The sequence below is a fragment of the Notamacropus eugenii genome, chromosome 1, assembly GCF_028372415.1.
Source record: "Notamacropus eugenii isolate mMacEug1 chromosome 1, mMacEug1.pri_v2, whole genome shotgun sequence".
NCBI classification, from domain to species: domain Eukaryota; kingdom Metazoa; phylum Chordata; class Mammalia; order Diprotodontia; family Macropodidae; genus Notamacropus; species Notamacropus eugenii.
Genome location: NC_092872.1, coordinates 423,066,368 through 423,088,700, shown reverse-complemented (window position 1 = coordinate 423,088,700; position 22,333 = coordinate 423,066,368). Strand labels below are relative to the sequence as shown.

At 39.0% G+C, this 22,333-nt stretch overlaps 1 long non-coding RNA gene across 3 annotated transcripts in view; it reads left to right on the top strand.

The window, feature by feature from the left end:
- Positions 1-20,960, top strand: part of LOC140518918 (uncharacterized) — a 122,520-nt gene extending 101,560 nt beyond the window's left edge. For 2 of the 3 annotated variants that reach the window (XR_011972045.1, XR_011972047.1), the window contains exons 5-6: positions 17,643-17,807; positions 20,858-20,960. This is a non-coding gene — a long non-coding RNA (uncharacterized lncRNA). Of the gene's footprint in view, positions 1-6,963; positions 7,179-17,642; positions 17,808-20,857 lie in introns of all 3 variants that reach the window. The other variant, XR_011972046.1, reaches the window with a different exon arrangement.
- The last annotated feature ends 1,373 nt before the right edge of the window (positions 20,961-22,333 follow it).

Below are 22,333 nucleotides of genomic sequence, written 5' to 3'. Positions count from 1 at the left end.
AAGTATCTTGAGTTTGGAATCAGAAGAGCTGAGTTCAAGGTCTGACTGTCACTTTAATCACAGTCTCACATTGGGTAAGTCACTCTTCGTCTCTCAGAGGCTCAGTGGTCTCATCTGTAAAAACAGGAATAATGATATTTATATTACTTTTGCCCCAGGGTTGTGGCAAGGAAAATGCTTTGTAAACGTTACAGCAGTATGATGTGAAATGTGAGTTAATATTTCTCCTTCTCTGTTGACTCATTGTCATACAGACATGGAGACATTGACCTTTTAAAGGCTATTCCAGAGGAGTGTGAGTACTTAGCACGTCCTACCAAGTTATGAAGGCTTGGGTGTGGGTCCAGTGATGGATTACATGTTCTGTCTGAGGATTAGTCTAGCTAAGTTCAGAAAGGCTCATCACCAATTTCTCTGCAAAGTGATGATTTTATCAGCCATAAAAACTTTAAAACCACAAGTCAGAGAGATGTAACCTATATCTGGGACTGACTTAAGAGGCAGTATGGTACAGTGGAAAAATTTCTAGGTTTGGAACAGCCTGACCTGGCTTGACCTTTTCTTCTTTGCCTCATGTTACTTGTATGACCTTGAGCAAATTATTTAACTTTCTTGAACCTCAGTTTTTTTACCTGTAAAAAAATGGGGTGATCTTTAAGGACCCTTTCAACTCTATATCTGTGATCTTATGAGTACTCTCATATCTTTGGTGTATTAAAATATCTTGTAATTCTTTTTATTCTTCAAGAGCTATTCCCTCTAAGGGTACCCAGAGGCTGGAACTAAAGAGTGGTCCAAACTATCTGTTGTTGAGTTGGTCAAAATATACCCCGTCCTGCACTCTGGCCAAAATGATCCTGAAAACCAGGGGTCTGAAAAGACAGCTTCTGGTGTCTCTGTAGCTGTGAATATGACTAATACTAGCATCCCAGTATCCTGCCTGGGTACTCCAGGAGAGCCTGGGAAGGAACAACTTTTATTCTGTTCCAAAATGTAGAATCAGATGGGGTTGAGTTGTTCTCCTGCAGATGGCTATCGTTGATGAGGGAGGAAGGGGAGGGGGGCAGGGGGAGATAATGGTGGAAGGGGCAGGATGAGGGACTGTAGTTTCTGAAACCCTAAAAGCCATTCATCACTGTTGTTATTTGTCCTTCATTCTGAAAGAGGACCATGGCATCAGGAAGGAGATGTCTCGAATTGCAAGTGAATTGGATTTAAGTGAAGAGGGCTATGCAGAGTCACCAGTCTCACTCTCACCTTTAGTGTCATCTGGGTCCAGTGGCAAGATATAGATGAGAACAAGTGGAGATGACCTTGGATACAATGGGAGATCCTAGCCTTTTTAAGCTAAGCTTTTTCCCAGGTCTCAGTTTGTCTAAGGCAACACTCATTCAGTGATTAAGACTAGGTAAAAATGAGCCAAACATTTGCTTTCATGCAGGAATGACTTCTGTTTCTCTCACATCTTTAAGGGTGAGTTTTCAAAGCACTCCACCACTGACATTATCCCCATAATGCCTTACTTATCCTTGTGAAAGGGCAGAACTGGGCCAGGTCTCATTATGCCTAAAGAGAAGGAAATGACTTTGACAGAAAAAGAGTTTCAATTAGAGAGGTGGGAAAACATGTTTTTCTCTTGGAAGTAACCCTGATGAATACTGCATGGGGACAAATGTCACTCTGTCATCCTTCCTGTGGTTGTCTCCTCTCCGGGTTGTTCCTGGAGGACTGTGATTTCCCTGGCAGGATGGGCACCCTCTGCCCCTTCTGTGACTCAGGAGTAGTTGTAGTACCCTGGGCACATGGTGGGTCCTGGGGCAGGATAGATTACTGTGTGACCTTGACCTTAGAGGCTTTCTCTCCTACATGTAAACCTGCTATGGGACAGCCCTGCTTTGAGGTTTATTTATTTAGAGCCTATTCTTCCCACCTTGGGCTGGAGAACTGGGTCTCCAATAGTGCTGCCCTGATACAACATTAGAACTAGATAGGACCTCCGAGGTCCTCCTCATTTTACAGCTGGTGAAACTAAGACCCAGGGAGGTCAAACAACTTGTCCAGTCATTCAGTGACTTACAAGGAGAAACAAATCCAGAATTCAGATCTCCCGACTTACCACCTAGGGTTTTTTTTTTTTAACCCCACTCGAACATTTAAGAAAAGGTTGAATCATATTTTGAGCTTAGTCTTTGTTTTGTTCCTGTTGCTATGAGATCTTTAGTGGCACAAAGTGGCTTTTGAAATCTGCATCGTAATTAAATGTTATCAGTTCAATTTTGAATGCAAATAGAAAATATTCCCAACAAATTATCTATTTTTCCTTCAAGTCTGGCACACTGGAAAAATGAGGACAATTGAGAATATGAGAGATGTGGGGCGATTGTGTTTCCACAACTGCAGAGTCAGAAAACTGGCACATCCCATATAGACATATGCCATCTATTCAAACACTTCCAGAAATTCTTGGTTCAATCCTATTTAGGAACTGCAAAGCTTTTTTACTGACATGTCATTGTGTGCTCATAACCTTTCTAAGAGGTAAGTAGCACTACTTCATTATCACTCCAGTGTTACAGATAAGGATACTGAGGCCTGGAGACATTAGGTGACTTGCCTAAAGTCACACATAGCCCATTGAGGGACAGAGTCAGCCCAAACTATGAGTTAGGAGACTCCCAGAGTAATGCTTTTGCCTCTACTTCTCATGAAAAAGTTCAGGCAAGAGAGTGGTAGATCCATGCAGCTTGGCAGTAGACAATCAGTGGAGATCTGATCCAGGCAGGCAATGGTCAGTGTCATTGAAGTCCAGCAGTGGTTAAACATGTAACTTTATGTCCAGGGGCAGGCAAGGAGAGTATGGGAGGTTTGGACACCCAACGTTTTATGTGGGATGATACTTTACAAGTGTTGGTAAAAAAAAAAAGCAGAGGCATAGTTGCAGGAAAACTGGGCTATGGAACTGGATACTAAGGCAGGTTCTGAGGTGGGGACAGAGGTTGGTGGGGAGCACAACATGAATTCTATTGAAGCTAGTTAAGAAGTCAGGCTCTTTGTCTAACCGTATAGAGAGGTTCTTTGGTAGAAGTAAATATATGGTCAGAACAGAACCAGCAGAAGGGGGGAGAGAGGAGAGAGAAAGGAGAGAGAGACAGAGAGACAGAGAGAGAGAGAGAGAAAGAGAGAGAGAGAGAGACAGAGACAGAGAGAGAGAGAGAGAAAGAGAGAGAGACAGAGACAGAAACAGAGAGAGAGACAGAGACAGAGAGAGACAGAGAGATTAGAGACAGAGAATAAGAAATTGAGGGGAGACAAAGTCAGCAAGAAAAAAGAAGGAAAGGAAGGAAAAGAAAGAATATGTTCTGGCCCCACTCTTTCAGGACTAGGCTGTCTATATTGATCTCCTATACCTCTTTCAGTCTCTTGAGAGTAGAGGTGGGAGTGGGGTATATATTAGGCTCATACCATAATGGTTCAGTTCCTATAGCACTTTGGTCTCACTGATGACTGCAGGTGAGTCCTTCTGATGGGTTGGGGTCTTGAAGGGCACTCGTGAAAATCACTCCTTGCACGTTGGAACAATGATCATATGCGGGATGCAAATTCCAATTTGGATTTCAACTTCTGACTTCTCATAGCTCATTCTTCTGACCTTCAAAGTTCCCAGGGTTGGAGACTTTATTCCATTCACCTAAAATAGAAAAGAACAAATGAAAAGATTTGGAGTCATTAAGACTTGAATTCAAATCCTGCCTCAGACACTTACTCACAGTGTAACCTTGGGCAAGTCACGTAACCTCTCTCAACTTCAGTTTCCTCATCTGTAAAATAGGGATAATAATAGCAGAGGTTTGGCATGAGGATCAAATGAGATAATATATAAAGTGCTTCACAAACTTTAAAGTTGCTACGTAAACATGAGCTATTATTAAAAGGTTGAATGAAGCCTGTTTTTTGGGACCATATGGCTTCAGGGGAAGGAAGACCTCTTCCCACATGGTCTCTCACCCAATGCTGTGGATAGAAGTGTTACCAAGCTCCCTTAGATGCATTTGCATCATTTGAAACAAAACGACCACAGCCCAAACTGACGGACTTTCTTGAACGCCTCTGTGCCCAATCAGAAATCCTCCCCTCCACCATGAGGTTAGCTGACCAGAACCAGTTATGGAACGTCTACACATGCTCCAGTCTCTCTAAGGTACTTCCCTTGCCCATCATCACAATTCTCTCAGGAGCAAGCTCCTTAATTCCTTAGTGAAGAAAGGTTTTATCAGTTGCACAAGCTCACAGGGTCTGTGCATGCAGCAGCCCTTTGTCACGAAAGAAAAAGAATGTATTAAGCACTGCTGTATGAAGGCACAAAGATGTTCTGAAGCACAATTAAGGTACAATTTCAAAATGAGACACTGATCCTGCCCCCAAGAAGCTAACCTTCTTATAAAGCAAGACATCACATAAAGAATGCTGCTGCCCAGAAAGGGAGTTTTGGTCTGGAGAGTTACAAGGATAGTAGAGAATGATCTATAAGGAAGTCCTTGATGTGATCTTTGCAGAAATAGTGACACTATTAATTCGATTGCAGTTCTCAAAGCAAGAGGTGGGAAGGGGAGGTATGCTAAGATAGGCAGGTGGCAGGATAGCCTGGCTTGACACCTGGAAGGAATGTGAAGGGAAGCATGATGTGAGCTGGGGCCAGCTAGATAGACTGGGCTAGCTTGTATTTCCTCAGTCACCAATCAAGATGATTGGGTCCTTGGGCAGTAATTCAGAAATAAGTGAATTAACTTCCCCAAGGATTAAGAACTTGGATTCTGGAAGATTTAGGTACCAATACCTGAGCTATGGAGCCAGACAAACACTGTGCATACAAGCAGATCTTTGGAAGGCTTTTATCAACTTTTTCTGAGGTTGGATTGATCTCAGGACCTAGGACAGGGCACAATCTGTGAGACTAGGCTTATATTGCCTGGACAGGAGTGATATGGGGTCAGAGAATCAGTGTAGGCATGAAACAGAGTGAGGAGGAGGTCCAGTCTGTTGTGAGTGAGTTAGGAATCTTCCTGCCCTCTAGGGGCTGCCACACCTATAACTACGTTCATCCACTGGACTGACTAGGCGTGCACAAAATCAGAGAAGGCCCTTTCCCATCTGAGGAAAACCTGAAAAGGATGAAGAAGCAGTGAATTATTTTGAATGAATGATGGTACTGTTGAGCAGGGAAGCTTATAATGGGTGAGAGAAACAGCAGGGGACATGAGCTAATGTCAGATAACTGAAATTGTGGGTAATTGGAGTTTGCTAATTGAGGTCTGATTGTGCCAGGCTTCTGTGGCAATGCCTTTGGGATCATTTGTAACTCTGGCTGTCAGCTCCTCAGGCTCCTTCTTCCTTCTATGTTACACACAGGCCACTAAGGGAATATTTTTCCATTGAGCTTTCTGGCCTCTTTATTTCCTTGACTTGACTGATACTGGGGAAACCTTCTCTCTTTCTCAGACTCCTGCCTGAGGTAATGCATATCTCCTTGATAGTCCTGTAGACCACTTAAAGGGGCTGCAGTTTTCAAGTGAGCCCAACAGCTTATTCTGCTTTGTATCTCTTGCCAGTGGCAAATTTGCTCTTCCTTCTCCAAAGGGACCCACTGGGCATCAACCCAGGGAGGCCACTTTGTTTCTCTTACATCTTGTGGCAAAGCACATAGAATCATTTTGATAGCAAACATCTCTTTCATAAAGATTCAAAATGCTAATTTCATAGTAACTGCTAGCAGAATGCTGTAGTATAGGAACATAGACTTGATAGAGTTGATACAATGGTGTTTTAATCACTTGGTACAAGTAGTAATTTTGATATGGTTCATTTTGTGATAGCAATAGTCATATGTGCTTCTGCTGACACTAGCATGACTCAGAATAGCTGAACTTCTCCAGATGAAATCAGCTTGAAGTTAGCTTTTCCTCACTTTAGGTAAATTTTCTTTCAGTTGAGTGCAATATGCATATTTAATTCCCCTCTTCCATAGTGTTTTTAATTCTGTGGTTTTTAAAAAGAAATATCATTCTAAGGAAATTTGTAAAAATTGTAGCTTGTAAAGAGCACACTTCCATGACTATTAGAGATATAGTGTGGGGATAAGGAAGTCAAATTTTCAAGCCTACGATGAAAGAAGGTCATTTGAACCAAAGTGCAAAAGAAAGTACAGATGAAAATAAAAATAATTCCAAGAACTGGCAAAATGTTGTTGCAAAAAATACTATTTGATTGTTGGCAAACAAGCAAAGACCTTTAGATCAACCTAGCAGCGGAAGGGGCTGCTCTTGATTTCTCTATAGCAGAGATTCTGAAACTTACTTGACCTACCACCACCTCAAAAAAAATTACTCACATGGCCCCAGGAAATCTACTTTCTTTAACCTTTTTTGTTTTGAGCTTTGCATCATTTCAAAAAAAAAATAAAATATTTTTTAAAAAAATGATGCATCCTAAATTTAATAATTTATTGTAAATTTGTGTTTTTCCCCTGCATTTAAATTTTGATGATGCAATATTGCATCATTTAACCTTATAGTATCATATTTTAAACAAGTCATTACACACATATTCCTGCCAATGTATGCTGGACTTCCTGACATTGCATGACCAATTCACCTGCCAGCACTTGCTTGTTAAGACCTGTCAGTAGACTTGACCACTGATCAGTTATAACTTGCATTTTGTGTGTTTATTTGTAAAATAATGTATTTACTGTGACTTTAAGTCTGTTACACAGCAGATGAAACATGTACAAATGGTTTTCAAATTGTTTTCTCTTCTTTCCTTATGCTTCCACTGCCCCTTTATTTTTATTCAATACCCCCCAATTGCATCCAAAGCTACTACCTCCCCCCTCGCCTGATCATTCCAGCACCCCTCAGGGGGTGCTATTGCCCACTTTGGGAGTCTATCCTCTGTCGTTTGATGCAGGCTTATCCTGGTTGGAAGAACTGCAAGAAGATGAAGAAAAAATCCAACAACTAAACAGGAGGAGCAGCTAACCATTACTATGAAAAAAAAAGCTTGTCATGAACAGAGCAATAGAAAGACTGAAATACTAAAGAGAGGAGAAAAGGTCATTTTTACTGACGAAGCTCACTTCTTCGTTAAAGGCTATACCAAAACCATTGTCAGAAAAAGTCCAGGTGAGTCTCTGATTTGGAGACCTTTACCCATTAGTCAGTCAACAAGCATTTATTATGCACTTAACTGTGTGCCACCTAATGGACTAAGTGCTAGGGATACAAAGAAAAGCAAAAATGATTCCTGTCCTCAAGGGGACATGTAACAACATTTCATGTAAAAAAAAATAACCATGTAAGAACAAGATATATCCAGGAGAAATTGGAGAGGAATCTTAGAGGGAAATCACTATGAATAGTAAGGGGAACTGGGAAAGGCTTCTTGCAGAAGGGGAGATGTTAGCTGAGACATCAAGGAAGCCAGAGAAGCCAAGAGGAAGAGAGGAGGAGGGAGAACATTCCAGACATGAGGAACAGCCAATTAAAAAAGAAGGGAGTTGGGAGATGGAGTGGAGTATCTTATGTGAGGAACAAAATAGATGCTAGTGTCACTGGATCTCAGAGTATAGAGAAGGGAAAAAAGTGTAAGAAAACAAGAATGATAGAAAATGACCACATTGTGAAAGGTTTTACAAGAGGATTTTATATTTGATCCTAGAGGTAATAGGGAGCCACTGGAGCTTGTTGAATAGCAGGGTGACATGATCAGATATATGCTTGGGGAAGATCACTTTGATAGTTCCATGAGTGTTGATAAGATTACCAAGCAAATAATATAGAGGGGGGAAAAGAAGGGCATAGGACAGAGCCTTGGTGGGGACAGCTAATGTTAGCAGATATGACCCGGATGAAGACCCACTAAAGGAGCTTGAGAAGGAAAGGTCAAACATGTAGGAGGAGGATGAGAAGAAATCAGCATAACAAAACTAGAGAGAAAATGAAGAGAAGGATCTACATGGTTAAATGCTGCAGAGGTCAAGGATAAAGACTGAGAAAGACTATTCTATTGGGCAATGAAGAGATCAGTTGTAACTTTGGAAAGAGCAATTTTAGCTTAATGATGAGGTCAGAAGCCAGATTGCAAAGATTATAAAATGTCCACCAAAAAAAATTTGGAGATTTTTTGCATCTGGTGGGCCTGGAAACTCTGCCCCCACTGAGGAAATGATAAACTCTGACAAATATGTCATCAATTCAGTAAGTTTTTATTAAGTACCTACTGTGTGTCAGACACTGTGCTAAATTCTGGGGATACAAAGGACAACAAAAACAGTCCTGTTCTCAAGGACCTCACAGTTTAATGAGAGAGACAATATGCAAACAACTATAGACCAGATAAATTAGAGATAATCTCAGAGGAAAGGTATTAAGGTTAAGGAACATAGAAGAGCCAAGAGATAAAGACTAGAAGAGAGAGAATTCTAGGCATGGGAGATATGGAATTTTTCCAGATGGGTGTGGAATACTATAAATTGGGGCCCCACTATGCCGTGTGCCACAACAGATTAAGGATTTTTTTCCAAGACACAGAGATATAAGTATGTTTTATTGGCCTTAGAACTCATCCTATTTTTAAAACCCATTGAAAATTTATGGGCTGTAATCAAAGCTTAGTTTTTAAAATGAACTGTTTGTCAAAAAAATGCTTAATATCAATTGTGATAAAAGTGTGTTTTCATTATGAAAATTTAAAAACATGTCAAAATCTTATGAACTCAATGTCAAACTGTTTTAAAGAAAGGAGGGTGAGATTGTAGCAATGGAGGTTATATTGATATTCAAAGTTTTTTAAAAAAAAGATATTAAGGTTGCAATGTTTGTGGTATACCAATGTATTTATTTTATTTTGTCCAAGTTAATTCTTATACCATTGTACAATGGGGACTTACTTTTCTAGTAGGTTGTCATTTTGGGTAATTTCTTATAGTCAAAGTTTAGGGAAAGTAGAGGGAAGGTGAGAATGGAGAAGAAAAACAAAATTACAGAATCCCAGGGTAGAAAGGGCCTTCATTTCTGAGCAAGAATTCTTCCCCGGAAGACTTAGATTAACTAATACAGACTGAAGTGAACAGAAACAGGAGAACATTGCACATAGTAGAGCAGTATGGTAAGGATGATCAACTGTGAAAGACTTAGCTACTCTGATTAAGATATTGATCCAAGACAATTCCAGAAGACCCACAATGAAAAATACTATCCACCTCCAGAGAGAGAACTGAGCTCTGAGTGCAGATTGAAATATATTTTTTACTTTATTGTCTTGTTTTTTCTTTAATGACACGACTAATATGAAAATGTTTTGCATGATGCCACATGTATGATTAATATCATATTGCTTACCTAAGTGGGGGAAAGACAAAAAAGAGGGAGAAAATTTGGAACTCAAAATTTTAAAAAATTAATGTTAAAGATTTTTTACATTTAAGTGCAAAATATTTAATGAAATAAAAAATATATTTAAAAAAAGAATTCTCCCCCCAAAGTGAATATCTAGCCACAGTAAGTGGGGACCTACTATTTCCCTAGCTTGCCCATTCTACTTTTGATTGGCTCCAATTGCTGAGAAAATTTTCCTTAGAAGGGAACAAATAAATTTTAGCACTGAACTAATTAGGAAGCTTTTATCAACAACAGCAAGAATTCAAAGAAAGAGTAATTCATTTTAAAATTCAACAAACATACATTAAGCATTAATCTGGTGCCTTTATGTATGTATATTATGTATATATATGTATAATATGTATATTTGATTGGGCCCTGTGGTAATACCTCCAACTTAGGGTACAGCAGCACCTTGGCTTCTGGTTGCGTGCAGTTGTTCAAGGGATCTGAAAGGCGGTATACTTTGTTAGAAAAACAATTGCTAGCTGTTTTTCTAGCCTTACTGAAGCTATTACAAGGGATGTCTCTCTGATCCTTTGAATATCTATATAACCTTAAAGGGGTGGATTGACAATTGTTTAACAAAGCCCACTTCCACTGTTGCACAAGCCCCTACCCCAACTAAAAGGCCCATTTACCCATAACCCTGGAACTCTCTGTCCAATGTACCTCTAATTGTTGAGCTATTACTAATCATACTTTTTGTTCACTGAATATTAGGTATGTCAACCTGGCTATTGCATTATATTGTTAAGTAATCTGATTCCACTGGGGACATGAGAACCAGTACACAGATTGGGTGTCCTGTGTGGCATATGAAGAACAATGCTACAGTTGAATCTGGCATATCTGTGCCTGTCCTTGCTCATGGAGAAGCACCCTGGAGAGCTGAACTATTGAGGGGCAACAACTATTGTTAAGTTAGGGAATTTTGTTAATGAAACCAAGACCACCCAATATGTTCTAAGTAATGTTTTATTATTCTTGCCACATAGTGTTCTTGCCTTATTCTGACGTGTTCATACTGATGGTGTGCTATATGCTTTTACAAATTATAAATATGGCAACCAAAGCTTTCAGACCCCTGTAATGCCCTCCCTCTGTGGAACCCTAGATGTACAGTATAAGAGGTTGCACTGGCCAGCCATGAAGGGGTGGATTGTGGGTTAAGTGGATCATGGGGGCAGTTAGGAATATTATAAATTAAATGAATTATGATTGCAATAGGGGCAAGAAACTCACAAATATTCTAGCTAGGTCAAGAATGATGTGTGGCAGGCTAGCAGCCAACTCCATCTTGGCTGAACATTTATATATCCTGCTATTTCGGCCACATCCTACATATTTCAGCCCACTCTCTCCTTAAGCAGTTTCAGTTAAAAAAATGTAAAAATCCTAAAGAACAAAGCCTCGGTATGGACTTATGCCATGGATCTTTCCTGATACTTGCTGGCCTTGGCAAGTTGCTACTGCAGAGACTCCTTTAAGTAAATCGCCTAATCAAGCTTGGACTGAACTTTATGAGCCTTTATGAGCCTCTTTCCTCAGAATTCTTGCATCACAAATAGATGCAATTTGGTATGTTGGTGTCCTGATCTGTTACACACACACTGATACACGCACATACACAGACAGACACATGTCTCTATACATATATATATACACACATATATACAAACATACATATATAAAACATATACACATAGGAACTTTTGAATCATCTAACATGCAATTCCTACTATATTATATATCAAGGAGGAACATGGGATTAGAACTGTAGGATCATATATTCATATATTTTAGACTGGTGGGGTTCTTTGAGATGATCTTCTAGTCCATCCCCTTCACTCTGTTTTGTTGCTTGTCGTTCAGTTGTTTCCGTTATGTCCAGCTCTTTATGACCCCATTTAGGGTTTTCTTGGCAAAGATCCTAGAGTGGTTTGCCACTTTCTTCTCCAGCTCATTTTATAGATGAGGAAACTGAGGCAAACAGGGTTAAGTGACTTTCCCAGGGTGACAATTCAGTAAATATCTGAGGCCAGATCTGAAACTCAGGTCTTTTTGACCTTAGGCCCAGCACACTACATGCCCTTCTTAGAGTTCTCTGGGCATTGGTTTCCCCATATATAAAATGAGATGATCAGGATAGGTTGTCTTTAATATTTTCTGGTCTTTAAGGCTATTCATGAAGAATAGATACAGAAACGTCTTCTTATTGAACCATCTCATCCCCATGTTTATATGCTTAGCATATAGAATTGATGTGTAATGGGAACAAATTATGTGTAGGAGAGACCATTTCTGCAGAATTTATTATTTTCTGGGAAACTCAGGCTATAGATATCATAACCTAAAGTGGTTCTTATGTATCTGACCCTATGAATTTACTGTTAGGGTTAGGTTAAGGGGATATGGTGGACCCAGCCCATGGCCACACCAAAACATTAGTGGAGGATGGGGGTTGGCATGTGCCACCACAAAATGCTGAAACTTTGGGGAGGCAGGTTAAGAAAAACATTCAGCTTCCTGATACTCCCTTTATACATTCCTGGTTCATCCAATACTTAACTTCCTGGACAAAACCTTTGCTTTGCAAAAGTTTCTTTGTGTATGTAAACCAGGCTGACTTGGTTGGTTAGTGAAGTTTTTTTTAAACTCTTTGCATAATAACTATTTCAATATGTAAGGGGCCTTTGGAGCATATCCAGTCTGTCTTAAAATGAAAGCTCCTTGTGGGACTTGTTTAGATATGCTCAGTTTGCCTAAGATGGAGGTACTCTGTGTCCCTTTCACATGGGTAAGGCAGCTTCATTTCATTGGCTGCATAACTGAAATAGGCTTTTTTTTTAAAACTGGGCAAATTGTCAGTCACTCTTTTTCCTGTACTCTCTTTGGTGATGTGCACAGAGTAAAGATTACAGTTCCCCCACATCATGGTACCCATGAACTGAACCAGTGAGCGGGGAAGGACTCCCTTCCCCAGCTCTCCCTCTCTTTTGTTTCAGCTCCTGACAAATGGACCTAGAATCTCTCTTCTGTGTTGTTTGCCCTTCCCAGCTTTAGGTTCTAGTGGTGATCCCAAATGAACATAAGAGTTTGAACCATGGTAATCTTACTACCAGGACTCCAGTGGGATGTTGCAGCTAGCCCCCCCCAGCAGGGAAGCCTGGAAAAGCCAGGACACCTGGGACTTGAGATTGAAGGGGGTTTTGGACTTGGACCTGGGACTGTGCTTGATAGAATCTGAGCTAACCTATGAACCTAATCCCCTCCTGAAAATATGAGGTGGTACAAAGGGGTGGTATTAAGACTCCCACATGTTAGGGTAGTTAAGTTTGTATATTTGTGATTATACCTTTGCAGTAAGTGTTCCTTTATAAAAGCTAATCTGACTGTTAGTTTTCAAATGGAACCAGGGTGTAGAAGACTCATTCTTACACTTGAGGAAACACCATGAAAGGGTCTAGAGTCATTTGCAGAGAGCCTAGATATGCTAAACTCTTTCAGGGTACCAGAAAAAACTGGAGGAAGGGGGAAATGTAACATACTTTGCTGTAACAAATATGATAAGTTCCCCTTTTAATGAAAAATATTTCTAAGAAGTGGTCCATAGGCTTCATGAACTGGGTCTATGACACACTCTAAAAAGGTAAAAACCTCTGAATTCGAAGGCTCTTGGATTTCACCAAAGAAACCTTCTTACCCACTTCAGCTGGCCTTTTGGTTAAAAATTTCTTTGACCCTGCTTTGTACCTTGCAGTTCTTTCCTAGGGGGAGATTTCTTCATCCTTCCTCACACTTGCCATAAGTAATTTCCTTAATCATTGGCAGCATGTGCCCTTCTCTAGGTGGCCCATGAAACTCTGGAAGCTTAGATGTACCATCTGGGTCTCACTAAGAAATGAGTAGCTTTTGGGGTCCTGAAGACCCCAAAGTCTTATTCTTTCTATAGCACATGCCTTTCTGATCTCAGGTGAGCCCCAGAGATCTAGAAGCCTCAGATGTGTAGGGGCAAGGGGCAGGGAAAGGACAAGATTGATTCTTCTCCCTTCAACCCCTGAGGTTTTGAGTTGGTTCAGAGGAATGTGGGGACATTTTGTTTGATCAAACAAGTGCTCCTTTATAACCCCCTAGAAGGTTTCAGTCCTTGAAAAGAGGATCCAAGGATATCCTCAGGGGAAAGTTAAGGGAGGAGATAGCAAGATAGCATCCTTAGGGAGGACAAACTGGTGGAAAGAGAAGGCTTGGGAGAGGGAGGGTTACTGTAGGAGTAATTACTATATCCCTTAAGGCTGGAAGAAGAGTTAGACTTATTCTGTGTAGCTCAAGAGGACAAAACTGGATCTTGCTCTCCTTCCCTCTCTTCCTACCTTCCCTGCCTCTCTTCCTCTCCTTGATTCTTCCCCCTCCCCTTTCCCATCCATTCCTTCTCCCCATGTAATCCTATGAGGCAGGTACTGGACTAATTACTATTCTCATTTTATAAATAAAGAAACTGGGTTTCCAATGCTTAATTAAGCAACTTGCCTAGAGCCACATAGTTTGAACACAGTCATCTAGAAGAAATTCAGGTGTACTCCTGATGGTTAAAAAACAATAAGTCTCAAACTAAGACAAAAGAAAAAAAATCAAAACATCCAGGATGAAGAAATGCTGTGAAATTTATTACAAAGGAAAAAGGAATATTCTGTATCTTGCCATGTTTTCCATAAAGCAAGAACAGATAGACCTTGGCTTCAGATGGAAGAAGTAAGAGATTGAGAAACCAATAGCAATATCACAAGTCCAATAATAAAATAATCTTCTTGTTTTCTTCATCATATAGACAGAAATCTATGGGTAGGACATAAAAACAGAGATTTCAGTTGCCGTCTGTGGTCAGCAGGTAGAGAATTGCAGGTCTCCAAAGTAGAAAGAAAGAAAGTGTCCTGAATGAGGACAAGAAAAATGCCCACTCCATGGATGACCACTTGCTGCCTGTGGGTATACTCCTAGAAGTGACCTACTCTGAGATCTGGTTTTTAAATATAATTTAGTTTTGGTTCAGTTTAGCAAACATTTGTTAAGAGCTACTACATACCAGGTATTGTGCTAAGCACTTATGGATAGTAAGATATAACAGTAAGCATCCCACCATACACAGGGGCGCCTGCTATCACAAGTTCTTAGATCTTCATTCACAAAAGGAAAGGCAACTTTTGAGGGATTAACAATCACTTTAATCAAGCATGTGTATATGCAATTCACTTAATTCAGGGGAGTCAGCACCCTGAACTTCAAAGAAAATATAGAGAAATCAAAGATCAATATACATGACTTCCTCTGCCTGAATTCAGCAGACAGATTGGGAAGCACCGACATCTGGGTTTTCAAAGCTGAGGGGCTGCTTAGCACTTCCTAGAGTCTTCTTGTGGCCAAATAAACGTTTCCAGTCAGTAAGTCCCAAAATAAAACCCATACCTCAGAGTCTTTACATGCTTTTTAGAGCCAGAAGGCATCACATCTCTTGAGAACCAGTACCTCATTAACAAAAAGCATGGACCTTCCTACAAATCTTCCCAGGCCTGACAACAGGTGTTGTCTTCCTAAATCACATTATTCAGAGGCACTTTTAGTAAAATAAAAACAGCAAAAAATCCTACTTTGCTTGCCCTTACGTAAGACAAAGGTCAGTCCCTGTCCTCAAGGCTCTTGAATTCAACTGATAGGGGTGGCACTAATACTTGGGAAGATCAGAGAAGGCTTTGTGTAGGAAGTGGCACCTGAATTGTGCTTTAAGGGAAAGTAGGCCTTCTATGGAGAACAGCCAGGTGGCACAGTGGATAGAGTACTGATTTTGGAATCAGAAATCTCATCTTCATGAGTTCAAATCCAACCTCAGATACTTCCTAGCTATGTGACCCTGAGCAAGTCACTTAACGCTGTTTGTCTCAGTTTCCTCATCTGTAAAATGAGCTGGAGAAGGAAATGCCAAACCACTTCAATATCTTTTCCAGGAAAACCCCAAATAGGATGAGAAAGAGTTGGACCAGACTGAAAGGACTGAACAACAATGACTGTAGACCCTCTGTGAGGTGGAGGTGAAGGAGTACATTCTAGGCATAGGGAACTCTTTGTTCAAAGGCAATGAATGACAATACCTCCTTTGATTCCTCCTGTGGCTTCTTGAGAGTTAGGCTAAGAGAGTTCAAGGTAAAAATTGGGGTTAAAGAACTTTCTAACTAGAAGGGCTACTAAGACTGGTTTTGCCCAGCTGGAAAGGCTTTAGGTATAGGCCCAGTGATGGATTGCATCTACCTTGTCTGAAGACCAGCCTAACCAGAGAGGCACACCATTAAATTGGCCTCAGGGTGATGGATTCTTTGTTCATATCAACTCCTGGAAACCATCTAGTAGATCAAAGAGGGGCTATAATCTGTGTCCTCAGTGGACAAATCATAGTTCCTTGAATAAGTGTTGAAGAAATAATAATTTATATCTCTAAAGGAGCAGATCACATTTCTACAGTGCTTTAAGGTTTGCAAAGTATTTTTATCTCAATATTGTATTATCAGCCTCATTTTACAGATGAGGCAATTGAATGAGGCCCAAGGAGGTGAAATTATTTGTCCAGATCCCAGGGCTAATAGTGTTAGAACAGGACTCAAATCCATGTTTTGTTTCTGTGGTATTTTTTTTTTAACTCCCAGACTTCTGTCTCCCAGCTGCACCTTTCCCTCTCTCATGGTACAGAGTAAATAATGTTTCACTTATTTTGATGTGTCTACAAGATTACATCAAGAAGACACCAACTGAAATGTAAGTTAACATAAAAAAGCTATGAATCTGGAAATAGCAGCGTATAGTAATAATAGCTAACATTTATGTAACTTACCATGCTCTAGACAGTTTATATATGTGCCCAGCATTTTACAAATATCTCACAATAACCCTGGCAGGTAGGTGATATTATTACCCCCATTTTACAGATAAGGAAACAGAGGCAGGTAGAGTTTAAATGATTCCATTTGGGATTTTCTTGGCAAAGGTACTGGAGTGGTTTGCCGTTTCCTTCTCCAGCTCATTTTACAAATGAGGAAACTGAGGCAAACAGGGTGAAGTGACTTGCCCAGGGTTACACAGCTGAGGCCGTATTTGAATTTGGATCTTCCTGACTCCAGGCCCAGTGTTCTATCCACTGTACCATCTAGATGCCTTTATCTTTAGTTTATTCTAAGATACGAAGCAAGTGAGTCTGTTACAGCAGAATGTTCTGTTGACTAATGATAAAACACTTACAAAGAGTTGTTGCAGCATAAGGACTCATTGATGTCTTTGTAGTCCCGCTTAGGGGAGATGATCACATAGTCACATCTGGGTTTCTATAGTGTGAAGCAGGATACCACAGTTTGATGAAAATACCATTTAAAATCATCCTACTCTCTTTTCCTCTGACTGTTTGATCACCAATGTTGGCTTGGGATCTTCATTCATTTTCCCAAGTTGACTTTCCTGTGAGGAGTAGAATGTGCCAACTGGTCCATGAAAGGCTAATGGTCTGCTCATCAGTTTTATTTCTCAAGGTCAATTAATAAATTGGAGTCTAGTTTATCATTCAGCCTCATGTGAGTTTGGTGATCACAAATCCATCCCCAGAGCCTCATTATCCATGGGTAAGCTGATAAAAATGAGTTCCTGATTCTCAAAAATGAGGATGAGATTGTGAATGGAACCCAGAGAATTAAATTCCACAAATATGTAAATACCTATTAAATGGAAAAAGCACTGAGATAGCTGTTGGTGGTAAAAAGGTAAAAACGACACATTTCCTGCTCTTGAAGGGCTTATGTTCTACTTGGGGGTGGAAAAGGTTGCAACATGTGTGCAGAGAAGTAAAATACAAGGTAGGATAGAATGAGGGCAAAAGAGATACAATGAACCCTAGGAAAATTTTAGGAGGGAGAGAAGACTTTCATGGTGGGGAGTGGAGAGAAGGGGAAGACTCAGGGAAGGCTTAGGGGGTGGTTGGTACCTGATGAGTCTTCTAAAATTTATTTCTTAAAGATTTTTAAAGATAACTTTTGCTCTTTTCTTGAGTTGTATTGAAGAAAGAGAAGAATTTTGACAAGTGTTTTTATTGGTGTTCAATCATTCAGTCATGTCTGACTGTGTGACCTCATGAACCATAGCACTCTAGACCCTTCTATCGTTTACTTTCTTTTTAAGTTTTTGACAGGCGTAAATGAGAAGGTACATTTCAGGCATGAGGAGAACCTGCCCAAATGCATAAAAGTGGGAGATCTCATATTAAGTTTGAGGAACAGCTAGTAGTCCAATTTAGCCTGAATGCGGAGTGCATGAAGGAGAGTCATATGAAATGAAGCTGGAAAGGTATGTTGGAGCCAGATTATGAGGAATTTAATTTAAATACTAGGCTGCATGATTTGTATTTTATCCTAGAACCTAGGATCTGTGAAGTTAAAAATATTTTGATAACTTTTTAAAAATTGATGTATTTTGTTCTTTACATCACAAACATTAATAGCTTACTTCCACTTTGTGGAATATCTCCTGTAACAAAGTAAAACAGTTAAATAAAACTAATAATACAGTGACCTCATCTGAAAGTGAAAGCAAAATTTCATATCTATAACACCAACCCCCTCACCTCTTTATTAAAAAAATTTATAGAAGTCTGTTTTCTCTCCCCTGCTCCATTAAAAAAAGAAAATAATTCTCATAACAAATATGCATAGATAAGCAAAATAAATTCTCCCAGTGGCTGCTATATAACTTAAAATCTGTCAAGTCTATAATGGATAGCATGTTTCATCATCAGTCCTTTAGAATTGTGAATAGTCATAGTTCTTATAGCTTTCAAAGTTGCTTGTTGTTCTTAAAAGGCAGGTTAAGGGAGGCAGTGGTTAGAAATAAAATAAGCTCTTGAAGAAGAACGAAATAGAGAGACAGACAGACACAGAGAGACAGAGACAGACAGACAGACAGAGAGAGACAGAGACAGGAGACAGAGACAGGAAGAAACAGAAGAATGGGATACGCAGTGATGATAACTATAAATGTGAATGGAGTGAGTTCACTCATAAAACAGAAATAAGATAAAAGGGAGGGTATATTGGAGAAGGCACTGACTGGAAGTAAAATATTTGTGACGAGGGAAAGAATGGGGGGTGAGAGAGAGGGAGATAAGCAAGGGAAAGATAGCATGGAGAGAAATACACAGTTAGTTATCATGACTATAAATGTGAATGGGACGAACTCCCCCATAAAGTGGAAATGGATAGCAGAATGGATTAAAAACCAGAATCCTACAATATGTTGTTTACAAGAAACACATTTGAAGCAGAGAGATATGCACAGGGTAAAGGTAAGGAGCTGGAGCAGAATATATATATTATGGTTCAGCTCAAGCAAACAAAGCAGGGGTAGTAATCATGATCTCAGACAAAGAAAAGCAAAAATAGATCTAATTAAATTAATAGATCTAATTAAAAGAGATAAAGAAGAAAACTATATCTTGCTGAAAGGTAACAATGAAGTCATATCAATGCTAAACATTTTTGCACCAAATGGTATAGCATCTAGATTTTTGAAAGAGAAGTTGAAGGAGTTATAGAGGAAATAGAAAATAAAATTATACTAGTAGAGGACCTTAACTTTCTCCTGTCAGAACTAGCTAGATTTAACCAAAAAATAAACTAGAAAGAAGGAAGTGAATAAAATTCTGGAAAAGTTAGACATGATAGATCTCTGGAGAAAATTATATGGGAATAGAAAGGAATTTACATTTTTGGCAGGAGTATGTGATACCTACGCAAAATTGGTCATATATTAAGATATAAAAACCTCACTGTCAAATGCACAAAGCAGAAATAGTAAATATATCTTTTTCAAATCATAATGCAATAAAAATTATATTTAATAATGGACAATGGGAGAGAGATTAAAATTAGTTTGAAATTAAATAATCTAATTCAAAAAAAGTGGGCCAAAGAACAAATTATAGAAACAATTTATAATTTCATTAAAGAAAATGATACCAGTGAGACAACATACCAAAATTTATGGGATGTAGCCAAAGCAGTATTTAGGGGAAAATTTATGTATCTCTAATTGCTTATATCAATAAAGTAGAGAAAAAGACAGATCAATGAATTGGGCATGCAACTAAAAAACTTAGAAAAAGAACAAATTAAAAATCTCCAATTAAGTGCCAAATTGGAAATCCTGAAAATCAAAGTAGAGATTTAAAAAACTGAAAATAAAACCATTGAACTAATAAACAAAACTAGTAGATAGTTCTATGAAAAAAAACTAGCAAAATAGATAAAACATTAGTTAATTTGAAGAAAACAAAATTACTGGTATCAAAAATGAAAGAGGTGAATTCACCACCAATGAAGAGGAAATTAAGACAATTGCTAGGAGTATTTTGCCCAATTATATGCCATGAATTTGACAATCTAAATGAAATGGATGAATATCTACAAAAATATAAATTTCCCAGATTAACAGAAGAAGAAATAAAATACTTAAATAACCCAATCTTAGAAAAAATTAATTGAATGTCATCATTGAATTTCCTAAGAAAAAATAAAGATATAGGCAGTTTTCATAAAAAGAAATAAAAGCATTCAGTAGTCATTTGCAAAAAATGTTCTAAATCACTACTGATTAGAGAAGGCAAATTAAAACAACTCTGAGGTACCACCTTACGCCTCTCAGAAGTGAGAAATGCTGGAGGGGATAAGGGAAAAATAGGTACATTAATGAACTGCTGATGGACCAGTGAACTGGTCCAACCATTCTGGAGAACAATTTGGAACTAGGCCCAAAGGGCTGTTCAAATCTTGCAACCCAGCAATATCACTACTAAGTCTGTATTCCAAAGAGATAAAAGAAAAAGGAAAAGGATCTATATGTACAAAAATATTTTTAGTAGTTCTTTTCATGGTGGCAAAAAAAAAAAATGGAATTTGAGGGAATACTTACCAATTGGGGAATGGCTGAACAAGTTGTGGCACGTGATTGTGATGGAACACTACTGTGCCATAAGAAAAAATGAGTGAACTGAACCATAATGGTTTAAAAAAATATATGGCAAGACCTATATGAACAGATGCAAAGGGAAGTGAGAAGAATGGGGAGATCATTGTACACAATAACAGCAATGTTGCAATGATGATCACTTGTGAGAGACTTTACTATTCTGACCAATAAAACAATCCAAGACAATTCCAAAGGACTCATGATGAAAAAATGCTATCCACCTCCAGAGAGAGAACTGATGAGCTCTAAGTGCAAACTGAAATATAATTTCCTTATTTTCTTTAGTAAGCTTTTTTTGGGAAATATGGCTAATATGGAAATATGTTTTGCATGATTTCATATGTATAATTTTATCATATATTTTGCTTTTTCAGTGAGTATGAGAGGAATTGGGAAGGAAAGAGAGAATTTGCAACTTAAAAATGTAAGAAGAATGTTCAAAGTAAATAATAATAAATTAAAATGTTAAGAAAAAAAGTTGCTTGTATTGACTGCATTGTTGTTATTCTATAAATTATTTCCTGGTTTTACTCATTTCTCTTTTTCATCAGTTTATAAAAATCTTCAAAATTATCCATTTTTTACAACATTGATGTTATATAATGCTAGGTAGTACAGTGGATAGAACACTGGACCTGGAGTCAGGAAGACCTGAATTCAAATATGACATTTGCTAGCTGTGTAACCTTGGGCAAGTGACTTAACTGTTATCTGCCTCAGTTTCCTCATCTGTAAAATGGGGATAATAATAGCATTTAACTGCCAAGGTTGTTGTGAGGATCAAATGCAATAGTATTTGTAAAGTGCTTAGCACAGTGTCTGATGCATAGGAGTACATTAATTACTGTACATTAATTAATACATTTACTGCCACATTGCCATCAGTAAATGTTTATTTCCTTCCTGTATTCTCTTCTGGTTGTACTTACTTTCCTTGGCATCAGTTCATATGAATCTTTCTGTGTTTTCCTAAAATCATGTATTTTCTCATTTCTTATAGCACAGGTGCACTTCATTTCATCACTGTGGGGACTTCTTCCTCCAACACTGATCATCACTTCTTCATAGTTCTCAAACCTTTGCTCACTCAAAGGTCATTTTGAAAGATTTCGGAGCTGAAAACATTTGTCATCAGGAATTTAGTCTTCGGATAGTGATCAACCTTTCTAAAGTTAGCTAGGCTAGTCTTTAGAAATCAGACAGAGTCTGGGGTCAGACTACTTGGTAGCATTATTATTAACAAAGAGCTACAGGAAAACCCAGAGACCATCTAATCCATGCCTGTCCCCCTCTTCCAAGTCCCTTTATTATTATCTCTGCTCCTCCTTCTCCTTCTCCTTCTTCTTCTCTTCCTCCTTCTCCTCCTTCTTCTTCTCCTTCCCTCCTCCTCTTCCTTCTCCTTCTTCTTCTCCTCCTTCCCTTCTTCTTCTTCTCCTCCTCCTCCATCTTCCTGTTCTTCTTCTCCTTCTCCTCCGTCTCCTTCTCCATCTTCTTCTCCTCTTCCTCCTCCTCCTCCTCCTCCTCCTTCTTCTTCTTCTTCTTCTTCTTCTTCTTCTTCTGCTTCTGCTTCTGCTTCTGCTTCTGCTTCTGCTTCTTCCTACTCCTTCATTTCACTATCTTGTCAATCTCACTATTCGCTGGCATAGAAGCTTTGACTTGCTGTGTTTCTTGGTTCACTCTGGCTTTGGCAGCCTGGTATTCACTTACTCCTCCTTCCACTGCTGGGATATTGGTGTCAGACACCAGATTGGCGTTAGCCCTACTACAATTCAAAATTCCCAAATAATCCATCAGCCTCAGCCTTCCCAGTAGCAGGTATTACAGGCATATGCTACCATGATCCCTTTACT